The following is a 20,212-nucleotide window of genomic DNA, read 5'->3' on the forward strand; positions in this document are numbered from 1 at the left end:
TTGTTGGAAGACGATTCTCCGGGGGCTCTCTTCATGTCTTGTGTCAGAGTTCTTTCCGAACTATCATTTCAAGGATGTTTATAGTGAAGAGCCTTGGCAGATAGAGATAGTAACTTCCTCTGAGGCAAAGGGCAGGATAATAAAGATAATGTTTTTCTTTAGGACATAGGTTGGGCATATTTGCCAGCAAACCCTTTAAAAGATGGAGGCTTACTAAGCTCAAGATGTTTTCATTTGTGACACAAATTTTGTGACACAAATGCACCATGTTCTTAGCATCAACCTGGACTTGCCTCTACATTGTCTCTATGGGACTTAGGGAGGGGTGGGCAAGGGAATCAATGCAACATGAAGCTCACACTGTCTGCTATACTGTGAGGATAAAGTTCTTTGTCTCTGACTCAGGAGCCTTCTGCCAGTATCTACGAAACTGTGGCACTCTAATTTGTTAGCTTGCAAATAAAGTAAAATCTCTGAATTTTTCCAGTTCTTGATGGCCTTTCAGCTGGGTAGCCATGTAGCATAGCTTTGGTTTGTGAGACGTAAACACAGGTCTACTGAGGGTGTGTCTAGAGACATTTCCTTGGTTACTCCATCAGTCTCCATCTTCCTTCTACCTGTAACTCAGGCATAACACCTGAAGGTACACTATCTATCTTGCAACCATGAGGCCCAAAGCCAAATTATTAAAGATAGCAGAGCAGAAAGTTGGAGTCCACATGCCTGATGACATCTTTGAGCAGGAAAACCAACCCTGGATGACCAACTTCCAGATTTCTTCCTTGAGAAAACAGCACTCCCATTTATTTACTCTAACGTTGAGCAGACATTCTGTTACTTGCAGCTGAAGGCATCTCTGATTAAAGGTGACAAAAGATTTAGTTCTAAGAGAAATATTTTACTTTAGCTGTAATTATTTCTTTCTCAGAATAAAAATAATTTGGGTATTGTTTTAAGCTACACAAGTAATATATTTCTTAAACATTCAAACAATATTGAAAAACATAAAAACAAAGCAATCACTATGGGAACCCCACTATCAGCTAATTCTGTCCTAGTAAGTCTGTTTTATTAGGATGCTCAGAATAAGTTGGTGCTCAGGCTGGGGTGCTTGTGTTAGCATCTTAGCTCCATCATTTGTTAGCTGTAACCTCAGACAACTTATTTCAGTACTCCATGCATCAGATTTCTGATGTGTAAAATGAATACGACAATTGCAACTACCTTTTGAGAATTAAATTAGGTAACATACAAAAAATATTCAGAGGAATTCTTTACACGGAGTAAGCACACACAAAATGGGGTATTGTCATCCTTCCAGACTTTTATCTGTGTACATACATACATAGGCAAGCACATACTGAAATCAAGATGGAACCTTACTATACATGCCATATTGCCAGTTTTTTCCTATTTAACATTATTTAGGGAGCACATTTCCATGCCAATTAATGTAAATCAATATTATATTCATTTATACACTGAAATACTAGACAACCACTAGAAGTGACCTCAGTGTATAAATGCGTTTTAATTTATTTTACCAGTCCCCTCTTGATGAGCAATTAGATTTTTTAAAGTTTCCCCCTATTCTAAACAATGTTGTGTTGAACATCTTTATATATCACTTTGCACATTTGTCTTAGTATTATTTCCTTGGAATCATTTCTCAGAAATATAAGCTCTTGGGAGCTCAGCCAATCTGGAGAGAAAGCTGAGTTGTCAAGTGTTGGAGTCAATTTAAGCAACAATGAGCCAAAATTAAAAGTATAGTTAAGGCTTTACTCACTTTCTGCAATAGTTTAAAACACTAGAGCTGCAGAAAGCATTGACTCGCCCTCTTCGACTTTCCCCATGGAACTGCACACTGGTAGAGGGTCAGCACAGACATGGGGATTGTCTCACTGTTAAGGAAGCCCCGAACAAAAGGCTCCGAGGTAGACTCTGGAATTGTGGGGAGTGGGAGAGGGAAGGCCTACAAGTGAAAAGCACTATGTACTGAGCCGGAGTGGGGAAAATGTCTTTCAGGTTGCCCCTTCTTCCTCCCCTAAGGAGGCCTCTGCCCAAGGCCTCGTATTGAGAGACCTAGGAATGAAGGTACTGGGCTTGGAATGTCAATATTTTAAATTTTGACCCACAGGGGCAATATGGTATATGGCTGTGCACCAAGTCTGGTGTGGGGAGAGCAGCTTCCCAGTGAGGCCTACCAGGGAAATAAAGCCTTAGTAATTGCCTGTGGTCTGGCCTGAAAATTCACACATAGGTTTTTAACCAGTAACCAGACTGGGCTAGGTCAAAGTATATGCATGTTTGAAAGGCTATTACATAGAATACGCATCAGAACTGTGAAAGTTTGAGTTCTTACCATAACATCACCAACATAAGGAATTATCGTTCTCTTAAATATTTGACAATCTGATAGTTAGACGTGGTTTCTCACTGTTTCAATTTCTATGTACTGGTTACCCAGAAAATGGAACTCCTTTCCATTACTCTATTAAGTGATTATTTTCTGGTTACCCAGAAAATGGAACTCCTTTCCATTACTCTTTTAAGTGAATAGTCCATCACTTTCCTACTGACTGGAAATGTCAGCTTTATCATATACTAATTTTGCTTATTCTGGTGCTAGTTCCTTATCATTTTAATTATTATAGTCTTAGACAGTATTTTAATATCCCATTATTCCTATTTGGCAATTTTTTTCTGGCCTCTTCTCATGTAATTATTTTTTTCAGACAAACTTTAAAATCATTTATTAAACCTCTTCCCCTTAAAATTTCATTGAGATTTCAACTGGATTTGTGTTATATTACTAGATGAATTTGTGAAGAAGTGACTGACATCTTAATGTTGAGCTTTCCTATTTAGATCATGGTCTAAATGTCCAATTAGTTTGGGCTAATTTTTAATGAGATGAAGGTGTAAACAACTTCTTTGGTTGAGGAAGAACAATGTGGTTGCATAGTTTTTCCATTTCGCCTAAGTAGAAACAGGGCAAGCCTTTTTTTATGAGGATCATAAAAAAACATATAAAATACGACATACACATGTATATATACACATAAATCATTTATATGCAGTCCTCATTATGCATGGTTTTGATATACATGAATTCCAGCTAGCATAGTTGAGTTAATAACATTAGTCCCCAACAACACAGATGAAATTTTAGTTATCATAGTATATTAACTATGAGTAATTGCATAAGATGCAAATTTTACTGCTTACTCTTCAGGCTATAAATCACTGTGTGAATAACAGACCAATAAATTGATCAGTGACCAACCATGTTTCTTCTTTTGGTGTTTGTTAGTGCTTGGTCACTACTTATTTGTTATTCAGTTCAGCCACAGGCAGCAAAGTGTGTAGTTTTGTCCTCTTCTTATCTCCCAGTGATAAACACATGTGCTATTTTACAAAACGAATAATCGAGAAAGAGCGTTGTCTAATAAAAATGAAAGTGTAGCAAAAAAAACAAAAAGTACTAATACCGAAAGTGAAATTTGAATGGAATGTAAATGGAATTATAGGAGAAATAGTGACTGTGGAAAGTCGACACTGTTGCTATTCAAGAGACTCTAAACCTGCAGCCAGTGGAACAAATCAAACTTATTGACATAAATTTAAAAAGTGATAGTGACAGAAGGATGAACATGTCTCAAAGAAAGTGACACTGGCAAAAAAAACTTCACATTAATGGAACTCTTGGAGATATTTCATGACATTGAAAATGCAAAGGACAAAATATTAGAAGCTGATCCAAACTATAAAAACAGTGTGATTTTGCCAGGGCGTTGGGAAGGTGCTTGTTCCATATTATAAATTATACAACAAGAAGATGATTACTGTTCAAATTATTCTTGAGAAATAGTATATTTTTGAGAAAATATACTATTTTAATCTTCAATAATTTAATCTTCAATATTTCTAATATTTTAAATTACAGTGTACTAAGTAATTTATTTTTCCATTTTTTAATACATTTATTACCAATGGCAAGAATTTTTAATGCTTAGACAATGTAAATGAAAAAACTTAGCCTTTTCTCTAATTTGAGTTTTTTCTCTGTCTCCTTTACTACTGCAAAATACTTCACTTCTGACACTTCTGGTCATGAAATATGTGAAGGTTTTTTCCCCCACACCAAGCAATTCTCTGTGACATTAGCTGGGTATCCTACAAGTCAACCCAGAGATAGTATCAGATCCCACAGGTTAAGGACTCAGTCTCACAAGACTGTTCTCCACACCACTTACACACACACATACTTCAGATACCGATCTCAAGCCTAGGTTATTACCTGTGCTTCTGACCAACCAGCTATAGATTGGAGATTCTAATCTCAAATTTAATTAATTTTCTCGGAGCAGCTCATAGAACTCAGAGAAACCCTTACTTACATTTACCAGTTTATTAAAAGATATGGTAAAGGATATCAATGAATACCCAGATAAAGAGATACACAGGATGAGGTCTGGGAGGGCCCCTAGGCAGGTGCTTCTGTCCCCATGGAGTAGGGGACAGAAGTTACCTCCCAGTGTAGATGTATTCTTTCAACTAGAAATTCTCTGAACACTGTGCTATTGGGATTTTATGGAGGCTTCCTCATATAGGCATGGTCGACACTGTTGCTATTCAAGAGACTCTAAACTTGAATAGAAACTCTTTTTCTAGCTCCTCTTCCCTCTCTGGAGGATAAGGGGTGGAGCTGAAAACTCCAAGCTTCTAATTATGACTTGTTCTTTCTGGAGACCAGCTCCCATCCAGGAGCCATCCAGGAGCCTTCCAAGAGCCCACTCAGAGTCACCTCAGTAGAACAAAAGATGTTCCTGGTGCTCTTACCACTAGAGAATTTATAAGAGTTTCAGGAGCTTTGTGTCAGGGATAGGGTCAAAAACAAATATTAGAAAAAGAGATGCTCCTAGTGCTCTTATCACTTAGGAAATTACAAGGTTTCAGGAGCTCTGTGCCAGGAACTGGGGACAGAGACCAAGATATATTTTCTATTATCTCACAAACTACAATTTGTAAATATCACAGAGTAAACTGTAATTTTGTTCCACTGATAAGATTATTTTGTATGGTTTTGGCTTGTATAGCCATTTTCTATGATCATGTACTACAAAGCAAAGTGAGCACAGCTTGTACCAAGGAAAACAAGGAGGCAGAGTGAGCGGGAATGACAACTGAGTGAAAATCCCCCAGCTCAGAGCAGACGGCAGAAAAGGAAAGTCCATTCACCTCAATAAGAAAACAAGAGCCATGAGATCACCACTAGCCTAGAGGGTGAATGTGCTACTGTGGAGTTATGTGGGGCATCATCTTTCAGGAAGTTCCTTCCTGAAACTAAATCACTATGTTGAAGAGATATATGTACCCCCATGTTCACTGCAGCATTATTTACAACCAGCTAAGACATGGAAACAACCTATGTGATAATCAACAGATAAATGAATAAAGAAAATGTGATATATACATAGATATATAGATATAGATATAGAGATATAGAGATAGATATAGATATATATACACACACATGTACATACACATACAATGGAATACTATTCAGCCATGAATAGGAAGGAAATCCTGCCATTTGCAACAACATGGATGGACCTTGAGGGCATTAAGCTAAATGAAATAAGTCAGTCACAGTAAGGCAAAGACCACAACATCTCACTTATAGGTGAAATCTAAAAAAATAAAATAAAATAAAATAAAATAAATAAAATACTGAAGTCACAGATGCAGAGAACAGATTGTGGTGACCAGAGTTAGAGGGTTGGGGTGGTCAAAAGACACGAACTTCCAGTTATGAGATAAATGAGTACTGGGAATGTACCATACAGCATGATGAGTGTAGTTAACACTGCTGTACGGTGTATTTGGAAGTTGCTAAGAATTATATCCTCAAAGTTCTCATGACCAGGAAAATGTTTTCTTTTGTAACAATTTGCTACGATGAATGTTAACTAGACTTATTGTGGAAACTTCCACATTCCACAGTATGTGTAAGTGAAGTCGTTATGCTGTACGCCTTAAACTTATACAGTGCCATATGTCAATTATATCTAAATAAAACAAAAAACAAAAAAAAAGAATGTCCTTCCCCATAACCAGTTTATTTAAATATAACATGTTCCTTTGAAGCTTTTGCTTATCAAACTAGAAAGAATTTCTGGCCTTTGTTGCCTGAGCATGCATCTTTGCTCCTTTTTCTTTAGGAGACAAGACTCTTTAAGTCAAAAATGCCAAAAATTAGCTGCTGTGTTGAGAAGGTGACAGTTCTTATTCCAGTTCTTTCGTGTGAAGTCATCCTGGACACTTAATCTTCCAGTGCAGTGACACAGTGAAACCCTCTCAGCCTAATGGGTTCAGGCACATCTTTCTTGGGCCAATAGCCAGAAATGGATTGATGTGCTGGTTTAAAAGGAAAAGGAGAGCACAAAGAATTTTTCAAACCAAGGAATAAACAAGAAAAAGAAATACAGTTTCTGTCAGTGGCTCTAAGTGAGAATTTTTCCTTAAAATCCCAATGATGTTCTATAATGCTGTGAAAGTGATTTATAAGGACTGGCTGTATTTAACAGGCTCATTTAATTTTAATGCCTCAGATGGGACTGCTGCTATTTTTGGCCCAGTAAAGGAGTTTTCAGTGGTACATGTGAACAAATTTTAAAAAGGCAAATCATGTTTGTAATGTGATCAGTCTGAGAGAGTCCTGAGAAGAAAGCCGGACAGACAAGGTGATGGGAGATGCAATCTTAGACGGAACGTATAATGTTCCCACATCCCTGTGGTAAAGGCACACAAAAGGCAGAGCCAGCTATATCTATAGATGCTTCGCTTCCAGCTCTGAGGTATAATTTGAGAAACTCAAAGACCTGTCTCACTGGGTATACGTCCTTGCTAAGTTCCCGTACTTCCTGCCTTTATCTTGATGTCATAAGAGTCTTTCTGGGTCTGCCTTTGAATGGCAATATGACCTTGTACAGGTTACTTATCTTTTCCAGCCTTGATTTCTTCACCTATAAAGTGAGAGGATCGAAGGAGAAGATCTCTAAAGTGTCTTTCAGCTCAATGGCTTTGTGACTCTCTAAAGTTCTTTTAATTGGAGAAACATTTGGTGTCTATAAACTAATTTAAAAATGAATTAAAAACTCGATCTTGTTTTAAAAAGGATTTAAGGCGATTTGTTATCACTCTGTTCCTTTGGCTCGTATATATGAGGAAGTTTTTTTCCCTGACCCACAGCTACCTTCAATTAAACTGAGGCATGGTCTGGGATTTGAGAGATTTTCAATAGTATTTTATATTATATTTTTAATTGGCAGCATAAATTAACACATGACGACAGGCAATTGATATTTCCTTATAGAAATAAACTATATTAAAAATAAAACATCATTCATATAATGCTACTTAGAAACATCCTGTTAGAAATGCTATCAAATAATGTGGAATAAAATACGGAGAAATCACAACATTTAAATAAAATAACTGTGTACTCATTTTAAAAACTATCAATAACTACCTATTGACCCTTTATTTTTATCTCTGATGTAGGTAAAAAAAAAAAAGAACCAAAGAAAAAAACACGAGCTTTGTCTCACCATAGATATTTTCTCAGAACCAAAGTCAATTGGTTATATTTATAGCTCATATCTGGCTCAAACTCTTAGAGGCTTTAAGAAAACTTGACATTAAAAGCTCATTTAGAACTTCCATGTTCTCACAGAAAAATGACAGGACTTCTAACTCCTAATTTTTTACACATCGTCCAACAAGCATGTACATCAACAAAGAAAATAAATAAAATGACCTATAATTCAAGCCTACTGAACATAACTAGTACAATTCTCTTCAATTTATATATAGGGAAGAAATGAAAAACAACAGAGCCAATTCGAGAGCTATGCCAGAGTGGAGAGTCTGGCTGATACTGACAGTGGAGGAATGAAGGTAAAATCTACCCCCATCAAAAGAAGGCCCCACAGTGGGAGAAATACTAACCCTACACCTATGCATCAGAAAAGCCAAAGACAAATCGCAAGAAATTTGTTACCCAAGTTGAGAGGAGAGTAATTATCAAACTTTTTAAGAAGTATACATAAAAATGATAAAAATGAAAAGACTTTCTTTTGCATCACCTGCCCATTACTTCTGTGTTTTTTAAATAGGTAAAGTAACCAGAGGGAATACAAAGAGGAGGTAGGAGTACAGGCTACAGTTCAGTAAAAATTTTATGTATGTTTTTTTAAGTACACAGCATAATTCAAGAGCCGACACTGAGATTATGTAGGCAGATAGATGAGTAGGATTGTTCACATACCGTTATTATAATAATTGAATTTTCAGAAACAGAAATTGATAGATGGGCAGCTGTGACTGCTGGCCTGTATCTCCCGCTGCCATTTAATGCTTAGGGACCACAAAACCCTCTGTTTAAATCTGTTTGTGCTTATAGGGCTCAGGGACAGTAATGCCTTTTCTTTAAGCATCAGCCAAAACACCTTAGAGCTTAGAGGTGGAAGAGGAGGGGCAGAAGAACAACAAAACGTGATTATCAAATAAGGAGCCTTGTGAGCTTCAGAGAGTGGAACCAAGTGGTGAGCAAATCTACCCTCATCTGACTCCCTTTACTGAAAAGTAGGGGCCAGCTGGTATACGAGGTCTGGGCATCTGGTTCAAGACATCCCATTTCTCAGATTATGGGGTGTGGAGATGAGAGAACTATGGGGTGTCTTGGGGAGAAACCAAAGCAGAAGTCAGGCAGAGTGTCTAAGTGAGTTGCCAATCAGAAAAGGCCAGGCCAAGAGGGAGAAGGAAATACACAGGTCAAGAGAGAAACCACATGAGATCAGACAGTTTGAAGCAGAGGATGGAGGTGGGGCTAAGAGGTCATTTCAGTGGACTTTGTGGAGCACTGCAGGCTCTTACAGGTTGGATGAGGAGGGACAAGGAAGGGGAAGGAACTGTGAATGGCTCAAACTCAGACTCACTCCCTATTTCTTTTTCCATCTCAACTCTTCCTGGGGCCAAATCAAAGAATTATGGAATTCTCCAGCCAGGTAGCCAGCAAAACCTCCAAGGATAATGGTGTTTATGGACCTCTGGAGTGAAAGCCAGATTCGTTGCTAAACCATCCTCACTACCAAAAAATTCTTCCTTACATCAGACTGCACAGTCGCTGCACGTAAAACCCAATTCTTACCTTGGCCACTTACTAGCTGGGCTGTCAACACACAGCTGGTGCATGTGCTGGTAGCCGATGGGCATAATAGGGCCTATCCTATAGGGTTATTGTAAGGATTAAAGAAAATGAGACCTATAAAGGACAGAGATTAGCCCTTGGCACATGGTATGCATTGCTTTCAGCATCAGAATCAGTATTAGTGTTAGTATTTGTGTTATTCTTAGTAATACTGAGGCTCATATCCTGGGGTTTGTGCTCATCAAAAAAAAGTTGCTGTCTGGCAGTTAGCAGTGTCCCTATGGATTCTATAACCCTGGTGATCAAGAAAATGTAGTTATTGGCTTGCTGAATGCTCACTGTGTGATAGGCCCTCTAGTGTGTATTTTATTTAGATTATATCTTTTTAACTGCAGGATGACCCTGTGAGTAAACAGAACCCCATTTTACACATTAACAAATAAGCTCAGAAAATTAAGTTATATGCTCAGGGTCACTCAAATAATAACCTTGGAAATGGAATTTGAATCTAGTTCTATATAATGCCAATTCTCTTTTTAGAGTAAAAGAAACATGAGTACGAAGTCACTGCTTTTTGCTCTCACAGTGACACCAAGGACACCTTTTTACAAGGCCTGAGGAACATGACCTAAACCTTGCATGGCTAGGGGTGTGCCAGCAAGTTCCTTCACATTCCTTATCTGTTATAGATATATAGCTTTGGCCATGACGATTTCTAAACCCTTCTGGAAGCCATTTATGTTTTCAGTTTGTACTGGCCTTTACATTAACAAATTCCCAGAGTTTCTCTGAAGTGACATGTGGCTGATACAGCCTCGGAGTAGATGACCAAGTCCATTGCATTTTCAGCCTCATACCCTCTCCATTCCTTTCAGAGTTTTTCTACTTTTATCTGGCTTATATTTTAGGATTCGACATAATAAAATACCTTATAGGAGGGAAAAAAGTTCTACTGCTAAAAATATAGTATGAAAACAAAAGCCTTAAACTATTGTTGCTAATACTTGTATTTATTTGTCTCACAACATATTGTTCAATCTGCCCTATTATTATTTCTTGCATTCTAAGACTTCATGAAAAATTGTCTGTTTCTGCTCTATACCTTTCATGGTTTTCTAGGCTTGTAGAATAACTTCTGTGTTAGGCATGTGCTATTTTTTGCTGACCAATAGGCTTTCCTTTGAAGAACCTCTCTCTAATATTTCCATATACTTCTAGGAGGGCTCATCACTCAGCCTTGGCTGATCATGCATCCCATCTCATAGGCAAACTAATTTGTCCAGGAATGGATGTATGGCTAAAAAGGAATAAATTGTGAGTCTGACCCTAGATCAATATACTGTCACTAGGATAGAAAAATGCTCCACTGAGGTTGCTAAGCTGGTAGTGATCTTGCCTGTAATATAAAAAAAAGCATTAGCCGATGAATGAAACCAGGCAGGGAATGAGCAAAGCAGAGAATGGATGGAAAATCAGATTCCTGATAACATGGTTTGAATCCCTAGATCCAGTTGGACCTAAAGCTATTTTCATCCCCAGACTTTCCCATTTAATTGAGCCAAAATTTTACCTTTCCCTGGATACCTTCTAAGGTTAATCCCATTGATCTTGACTGCTTTATCTGCTGTTTCCTTGCCATTTAAGGCTTGGTGCAATCCTCATTTGTGCTTGTCGATAATATTCTTGTGAAAAAGTATCCTTTACTTACTCCAAATGTAGATTTTATCTATTTCCTCGATCAGGTAGCAAGCTCCTTGAGGAAGGGGTTATTGCTTCAATGTCTCTAGCCTCTGAGTCTTATGATTGAGCATTTGATTTCATCAGAGGACAGTAATGCTATTTTTCTTAGAGAAATAAAACATTTTGCCTTTTTAATAGTAGGAAGACTAACTACCAGCTACTGGAAACTCTGCCTAGTGGCTGGCCCCATGGACACATTTTTGTGACCATGTCCTCATCTCTGGTCTTTACTATGTGTTTTCACATATATGAAGTTCTCATGATGTATTTTTGTCCATCCTCTCCTTTTTAATGCTTTCAGTGGGAGATGCTATATAATAGGCAAAATGTTTTTTTATTAAATAATATAGTATATAATATGGTATAATATGAGAGCAGTTGATAATGTTGTTTTGGAATTGTTCTGCATTGTTTCACATGTGGGAATATCGCTGAAGATAGCATTCACTGTCACACTCTAGTAGCAGAAAATGCGTTCAGAATATAAGGCCCAACCCCTTAACCTGGCATTGAGATTATGATCTCCTCATTCTGCCTTTCCGGCCTCTTCACTGGGATTGGGTTTGGAGGATGACTTTCTGGGGAAGGGCCAAATTGGCATCTTGGGTCTGTGGCTATAGTGTGACAAAACACTCCCAGATCCCCTTCTGCACACCACCCCATGGAGAATCACTGGTCTACACTTCAGCCAAACTCTATCACTGTTGCTCCTCTGATACTCTCCCATTTCCATGTCTTCCATCATTCTAGTCTCTATGTTTGGAGCATCCCCTAAATTGTTACCTGTCCAAATCCTACTCTTTCTTGCAATGCCATCTTTTCCTTGAAGCATTTCCTGAACTTCTTGATCATCAACACATACATGTCACAATGAATGTGTAGATACTCACTTAATTCTTACTATAATCCCCCAAAGTAAATGCTATTATTATTCCATTTCACAAATGAGAAAATCAAGACACAGCAAGGTTAAATAATTTTCCCAAGGCTACATGGCAAGTGAGTGGCAGAGAAAAGATTTGAATTTAAGTTGACTCTAGAGTCTGCGTTCTGACTTCCTATAATGTATTGTTTGAACTTCTCATAGCTCTTCTGACACACTTGTTTTTAAAGTTTATTGGTGGTAACATTGGTTAATACAATTATATAATTTTCAGGTATACATTATAATTTGACATCTGTATATTCTATTGTGTGTTTACCACCCAAAGTCCAGTTTCCTTCAGCTACCATATATTTAATCCCCTTTACCAACTTCACCCTCCTCCCACTCCCTTATGTTTGACCCCTTTACCCGTCTACCTCTCCCCTCCTCCCCCAACCCCTACTCTCTGGTAACCACTAGTCTATTGTCCATGTCCCGGAGTCTCTGTTTGTTTGTCCTGTTCGTTTGTTGCTTTTAGGTTTATACCCCACATATAAGTGATATCATGTGATTTTCAACTTTTCTGTCTGGCTTATTTCACTTAGTATGATTATTTCAAGGTCCATCCATGTTGCTGCAAATGGCAGTATTTCATCTCTTCTTATGGCTGAGTAATATTCCATTGTATATATGTACTATGGCTTCTTTAGCCAATCATCTATTGTGGGACACTTTGGTTGTTCCCATGTCCTGGCCACTGTGAATAATGCTGCTATGAACATTGGTGTGCAAATATCTTTACGGATATAGGTTTTCAAGTCTTTAGGGTAAATACCCAGTAGAGGGATTGCTGGATCATTTGGTAGATCAATTCTTAGTTTTTTGAGGAACCTCCATACTGTTTTCCTTAGTGGCTGTACCAATTTGCAGGCCCACCAGCAGTGTATGAGGGTTCCTTTTTCTCCGCATTCTCTTCAACATTTGTTATTACTTGTCCTGCTGAGTATAGCCATTCTAACAGGTGTGAGATGGTATCTCATTGTGGTTTTGATTTGCATTTCCCTAATAGCTAGCAATGTTGAGCATATTTTCATATATTTGTTGGCCATTTGTATGTCCTCTAGGGAGAAGTGTCTGTTCAGGTCCTCTAGCAGACACTTCTCCCTAGAGGACATACAAATGGCCAACAAATTTTTTGATTGGATTGTTTGGGGGTTTTTTTTTGTTATTGAGTCTTCTGACACACTTTTGAGGGCAGGGTACAGTGAAGAGTGCAGGGTATTTGAAAGCAGATAGTTTGGGCTTAAAAAAATTACTAAAATTTTCTGAGTCTCAATTTCTTCATTTGTAAAAAGGCAGTGATAATATGTAACTTACAGTGTAATTGTGAAGAGCAATAAACAAAATAATAGATAGAAAGCTCTCAGCTTGGTCTCTGGCACAGACAGTTATTCGATAAGCATTAGCTTCCTTCCCTTTATGTTTACATCATGGTGACCCTTAACAGAGTTTATTTTTCACCCTAATATTACTTTATTAGAGAAAATTACCAAAATTAGGAGGAAACTGGGAATATCTTCCTTTGCATTCATTCATTTAGTAAATACTTACTGAGCATCTACTGTTCAAGAAATTCTGCAAGATGCTGGGGATCTAAGAGTGACTAAGACAGAGTCTTGGCCTCCATAGAGCTTTTTATTGGTAGAATTCTTGGGAGACCTTCTCTAACTTTGTCTCCAAATTAATGAGAGATCTTCCACCTCATGTGACTTATAGAAATTAGCTGTGATAGAACAGTAATCTTTTTGCTTTCCCCACCTGTTGCTGACAAAGAAGTCCTCTTAAGATTTGACTGCTGTTCCTTGATCAAGACCAGTAAAGAAACCTAGCACAGGCAGCAAAAAGGCTTCCCTTTCTTTTGGCTTCATTCCATGAGGATGTAAGTTTCTAGATCCTTTCTAGATTCTAGCAGAGTCAAGAGCTGCATAAATTTTTCCCTAGCGATGATGAAGAGAAAATGTCCTCTCTTGCTCACATTCTTTACAGAATGACTGAATGGGTACATTTATTATTTTTATTTTTACAAAACATCTGAACTCAAGTATCCCCATAGGGTGAAGTCACAAAGACAGCAAAGACTTCTGAGGGTGAGCCCTTATCTGTCTCAGCAGAGAAATCTATGGAATTCAAACAAGCTGCATCCTATATTGCTGGTGTGGTACATTGCTTTGTGCTGACACTGGCCTATTGGCTCAGAGATTGTTCAAGGAGAGTTAGAAGCCTCTAAGGATGAAAGAATATTCTTAACCTCTATCTATAGAGCCAAATGGATTCCAGGAATAACATACACCTAAGTAAGATTTGGGATCATTCATTCTCTCAACTAGCTTAGAGGATTCAGAATTCCAGGCTTAAAATTTTGGAGTCATCCTGATCCCTTTTCTGTCACAAACTGTCTCCACACTACAGGAAATCTTCCTGGCTCTTCCTTCAAAACAAGTCTAGAATCCAATTATCCCTTACCTCCACCTCTGTTCTCACTCTGGTCCAAGCTACCATCATCTCCCACTCAAGTTATTGTAAAAGCCTCCTATGAGAATTTCTGCTCCCATCCTTGTTCCCATGCAGGCTGAAGGAGATCAGAATATGCTACCGTAAAATATGCCACTTTGACTGAAAGATTATTTTGAGTTGAAGGCATTTGAGATTCAACAGATGCAGAAAGAAGCCTTCCTGGAGCATCCCTTATCTGACTAAAAGCAGAAACTCCTGGGAAATGAGGACTGCCTTAAGTTCCCTCTCCTGGGGAAGTTTTATGGCCATACAGAAGACAGAAAGTCAGCAGAGATGGATCTGAACAAAGAAACCTTGCTAAGATAGCCCTTATCTTCCAATTATATCTACCATATATTTACTGTTCCACAGTTTGCAGACCCTAGAAGCCTAAAGTCCCTTTTTCTTTGTCTTGTCATGTCTCCACTCTGCTAAAAATGGTACATAAGCGCTCAGGCCTATCTGTTTCTTTGAGTCTTCACTTCTTTTCATACATAAATGAACATTAATTAAAATTTGTATGCTTTCCTCCTCTTAATCTGTCATTTGTCAATATAATTTGTAGAGCCCCAGCTGCGGAACCAAAAAAGGGTAGAGGAAAAAGGGTTTTTTCCTCCCTACTCAGGCCTTCCTCCACCCAGAGTGATCCTTTAAAACTTAATTTGGATCATATCCTTCCTCTCATTAAAACTCCACAATGACTCCCATCTCACTCAGAGTAAAATTGAAGTTGTAGGGGGGTGCGCAGGCCCCACAGTATCTGGCTCCCATGACCTACCTGGCCTCACCCTTATCAGCCCCTCACTCACCCCTTTAGCCACACTGGATTCTGTGCTGCTCGTCAAAGAGGCCTTTCATGGATGCTGCCCTCTGCTTGGACCGTTCTTCCCCCAGAGACCCCTTGGTGCACTCCTTCAGCTCCTTCTAGTCCTTACTCAGACATCACCTTCCCAGTGAGGCCTGCCCTGTCCATCCTTCTAAAACCACCTCCCACTCCCTGGCACTCCCAACACCCTTCTATACGTTTTTCTACCAGGACTTATTGCCTTCGATATTGATGACAATATCGAATGAACTTATATATTTTGTTTATTGTCTGTCTGCTCCCACTAGACTATAAACTCTACAAGCAGGGATTTTGTTTTGTTTCGTTTTTCACTATTGTGTTCCCAGTACCTAGAAGAGCACCCATTACGTATTTAGGAGTTCAATCCATATTTGTTGAATGGATATGCTGTTTTTTTCAGAAGAGATTCATTGCAGCCCAATGTGTAGAGCGAATGAGCATCAGGTCCTGTCTGCCACTCTTTTCAGGTTACAGGGAAATTCATAATCACTGAGAGCCCAGCTGTGGGTTTAATCATACCTTCATGCCTGCTTCTCAGGGTAGGGGATCACTCACTGCTCATTATTCAGGGAAAAGACAGTTAGCTGAATTATGATATTGCTTATAAAGTACAGGAATTTTCTTAAAATCGGCAATGTGAATATTCACGGGGATGAATCTTACAAAGTTTCAGACTTCAGTCTATGAAAGTCTTCAGCTTTCAGGGGGAAAGAAAAGTAAACTTCAAAATTCTCTTTTAAAAAATTCCCTTCTTCCTTTTTCAATTTTTAACTTTTTAATGTTTTAGCCGACTACTGAGGGAAAAAAATGTGAAATTAAATGAATCAAAATATGAGATCACTTTTAGTTATTCTGATGACATTGAAACTACTTTAGACTCTTTCCAACAAAATTGAGTAAAACCTTAGAAACTTCAGCTTTAGTGTATTTTCTTTGGTATCATATAGTTTTTTAGGTGACTAGAGGGGAAAAAGAATTCAGGTCATATGTCTTAAGTCTGCAAGGATCCAGAGTAGGAGCTAGAAATGTCTCTTTATAGCACAGTTAGCAACTATACTGTGAAACTAAATTTAGGAAGAAGAGGAGGGTTCTAAAGAGAATTGCCCAATTTAGTCTAGACTGCTAATCTCATGAAGCATATTTTATTAATGGGATGATTAAAACCTTTTATTATGTCTGACTCTAAAGCAAAGTAGAAGCTCCCTTATATAGAGCAGAGCTGTCTGTTTTTAAGGAGCAAGCTCTTCAAGGCAAGTGACAATAGCACTGCCCTTTCACATCCTCGGAGATGGCAACCTATATGGGTTGATGGTGCGTTGTTAGTTGATAGCTCAGATAGATTAACTTTTTTAAGAGGAAAAAGAAGTCAGAAAGATACTGACAAAGCCAGGGGTTCTATCTAGATATACCAAAACTTTACTTCCCACAGCTGACTTGACAAGGAAATAGATCTCTTCTTACCCCAAAAGAAAATAGAGAAAGAGGAAGCCAGCCATTTTGACATGACCAGGTAAGATCTCTATGGTTTCTACATGTTTTATGTTGAGCTTTTAAGCTTTATTAGTAATAACAACTGAAATAATAGCCATAATTTATCTATTGCTTGCTAAGATCCAGGCAACAAACTAACCATCAATCTCATTTAGTCCTCAAAATAATGTAACAGGTAGTGCTCCCATTACAGAGGTGAGAGAACTAAGGTTTAGAGAAGTCAAATTATTTGCTGATTGTACAGTAGAACTAGGCTTGAGCTCAGATCTATTTAATTCTGGACTCCATGCTTTTAAATATCACACCATATTGCCTAACGCATTGCTTCTCAATCTTACCAGATCCAACTGCTCCATAGCAAATATTTTTAAGGTTCCTTTATTATTCTAAAATTAAGTTCATAGATATTATTGACTACACTATAATTTTGAAAAATATTCACTATCCTAAGTATAAGAAGGAGAAATAAAAGGAAAGTCATTTATAAGAAAATAATATGTATTTAAATATATAAATAGGCAAATATGACCACATTAGAAGATGCTTGTACATATATGAAGAATTATTATGAATGCAAATATTATTACCAGTATTGCCATGGATAACATAAATTTTTAAAATAGAAAATAATTTTTGGTAAGAATCAGCAAAACAAAGTACAACTTCTCCATTAATACAGTAGTTGCATTCTTGGAAAATTTAATAAAAATGAAAGTCCAACCCCCACCCCGTATTTTTTTTCTATTTACATTCAAAGCATATTTTGGTTAAATAGGCTCAGATGACAATAAGCAAATTTTAGGTGAGACTTTTGAATGTCAAGAGATGCAGGACTCCTACCAGTAGGACCTTCTAATTATTTTAATAGACAAAAAAAACCTCCCCCAAACACACCACCACAAATTTTCAAAATACTCCTTAAGAGGCAGTTCCCCTTGAAGAACTGTTGGCAAAATTCAGACCACTTAAGAATTCAGACTATTTAACAAAGACAAAAATTTCTGCCATTTAGAGCTCTGTAAAAATACACCAATAGAGTGTATATATGTCGTATTATTATAAAATTGCACAGCTGAAATTTATATAATGTTAGTAACCGATATTACCCCAATAAATTTAAGTTAAAAAAATACACCATAGGATTTCTTGAATCACCCTTCAAGTCTGAATAGTACATTTTTCCTTGTATATATTAAGATGAAGCAGACCAAGCAGGCATATGCATATTCTCCTAAGACTGAGGACAGACATTCATTCTACACTGCCTCAAACACACACACACACACACTGAGAGAGAGAGAGAAAGTCAGACAGACAGACAGAGAGAATCTTGACCTTTATCAGCTAAGGCAGTTCTGGCTACTTGATTAGCAAACTTAAGGTGTATTCACCCCCAATGCAAGTTACTAGATGTAATTACGTAGACTCCAGAGTCGTTGGTTATCTTAATGTCTACATTTACTAAAGACCATCTAATTGGTGTAGAAATTCACTTTTTATTTATTTATTTATTTTTATTTATTATTTTAGGCGAAACAATCCTTGGTTGACCTCACAGATTGTAAGGACCTTGTCAGCTTACAATCCCTTATTTTTTATACCTACAGCATCTGGTCTTCCTAGGTGGTCTCTCATCCAAGTACTAACCAAGCCCAACCCTGCTTAGCTTCCTAGATCATACGGGATCAGGCTTATTTAGGGTGGCATGGCTGTAGACAGAAATTCACTTTTTAAAAAGCACAAATGTATTAATAAAAGATATTCCTGTGAATTTGTGTAGTCACAGCCTAGTCAAAGGAACACAGTGACTTCCATTTCTCTTAAATAGCATAGAAGACATAACTGTTGTTCATCAAATATTCCATGTGATTTACTATCATTTTCAGCCTCTCTGTTAGTTAAAGTTGGGGTGTGCAACTTATTTTGCCTAAGGCTGGGAGCTGAAATGAAGTATGTCACTTCTAGCAGACTACTTAACAACAGATGTAAGTTTTTCAGACTCTCCCTCTCTCTGCTACAGCAGATAACAGAGCAGAGCTTCCTAGATGGTGCAGCTACAGGTTGATGGAGCCTCCATCTCTGAGTGACTGTATGGAGCAGAGTCTCTGATCCACATTGTACATGAAGCATGAGCAAAAAAATAAGACTTAACAAAAATAGTCCGCTGAAATTTGGGACTTATTTTTAAAACTGTCTGGCCCGGCCTAGCCTAGTCTGCCTGAACATATACATACACTTTGTTAATAATTAGAATGAGTTAGAAGGAGCTAGTATCCTGGACCTTCTCTTTCCCACTTACAAGTCCATTGAACTTTAACTATCCTTAGTATAGTCTTATGTTTTTGAACCACGTTCTGTGGAGAAATATTACAAGTGCCAATAAATCTGATTCTTAGAAATAATTGTAAAATATATGTTTCATATTTATGGACTATTTCTTTTCTCCTCTTAATTCATGTCATTTATTTTTGGCTTATGATGAAAGAGGCAGGTAGAATACTCTATTAAGAAATAAGCTATTATTAATGTATAATAGACTATCTTGAGAAATTCCCCAGTAAGATTTTACGACATGCTCAAGTAATTTACCTTATGACAAAATTATTCAAATCTTTTTTACTCAAAATCTTTTAAAAATGATTTTAATAATCACTTTTACAGATAAGCTAGAGAATATATCATAAATAAAATGATGTATATATTATTATATTAAATCTTTTATTTTCTTTTGGAGGTCATTTCTTCTCTGATACTTAAAATAGTGTGACCTAACAGAGAGAACACAAACTTTGGAGTCTGAATTAGACTTTAAGAAATAAAGGAATTTAATTTCCGTATATGCCTGAAAAGTCTGTGGGTTCTTTGGCTTCAGGGATATCTGGATTTAGACACTGGAAAGATATCATTAAGACCAGTTCCTCTGCGTCTCATATCTCCTCTGCACTGTGTTGACCCCATTCTTAGCAGGCTCTCTCCTTTTAGTAACAAAAGGTTGCCAGCCATTATAGGTGTATGCCTTCAAAATCTATGCCAGTGCAGCAGAAAAGAGAGAAAAGTCCTTCTCTCTGTCTCTTTTTTTTTTCTCCAGAAAAAGCCATGCAATTCTCTCTGATAGGCTATGGTTGTATCAAATGACACTTCTAGTCACTGTGCCCAGGAGGACATGATGACCTGATCAATCGTGCCTGAGTCCCACACCAATCCTGGGAGCGGCAGAGTCAAAACCACAAGAAGCGGGGAAGTGCTGGGCAAGCAAAACCAATGCGTTCCCACTACAGACTCAGACACATTTGAATTTAAAACCTCTAAGATCTTACTATTCTCATGACCTTCTGTAAACCACTTATCCTGAATCTGAGTTTTTTTCATCTGTAAAATGGTATAAATGGTAAAGAATACTGGCTGTCCAGGGTTCCTGTAATGATATTACAAATAAAACGACATAAAGCACCTTATTCGATGTGGACTGCTGAAGGTACTCAATAAAGGGCAGCCTGAA

The 20,212-nt window shown here is 37.6% G+C and overlaps 1 pseudogene; it reads right to left on the reverse strand.

The window, feature by feature from the left end:
• Positions 1-18,311: 18,311 nt before the first annotated feature.
• Positions 18,312-18,430, reverse strand: LOC120599120 (uncharacterized; annotated as a pseudogene).
• Between the last annotated feature and the right edge of the window lie 1,782 nt (positions 18,431-20,212).

The sequence above is a fragment of the Pteropus medius genome, unplaced genomic scaffold, assembly GCF_902729225.1.
Source record: "Pteropus medius unplaced genomic scaffold, Ma_sr-lr_union100, whole genome shotgun sequence".
NCBI lineage: Eukaryota > Metazoa > Chordata > Mammalia > Chiroptera > Pteropodidae > Pteropus > Pteropus medius.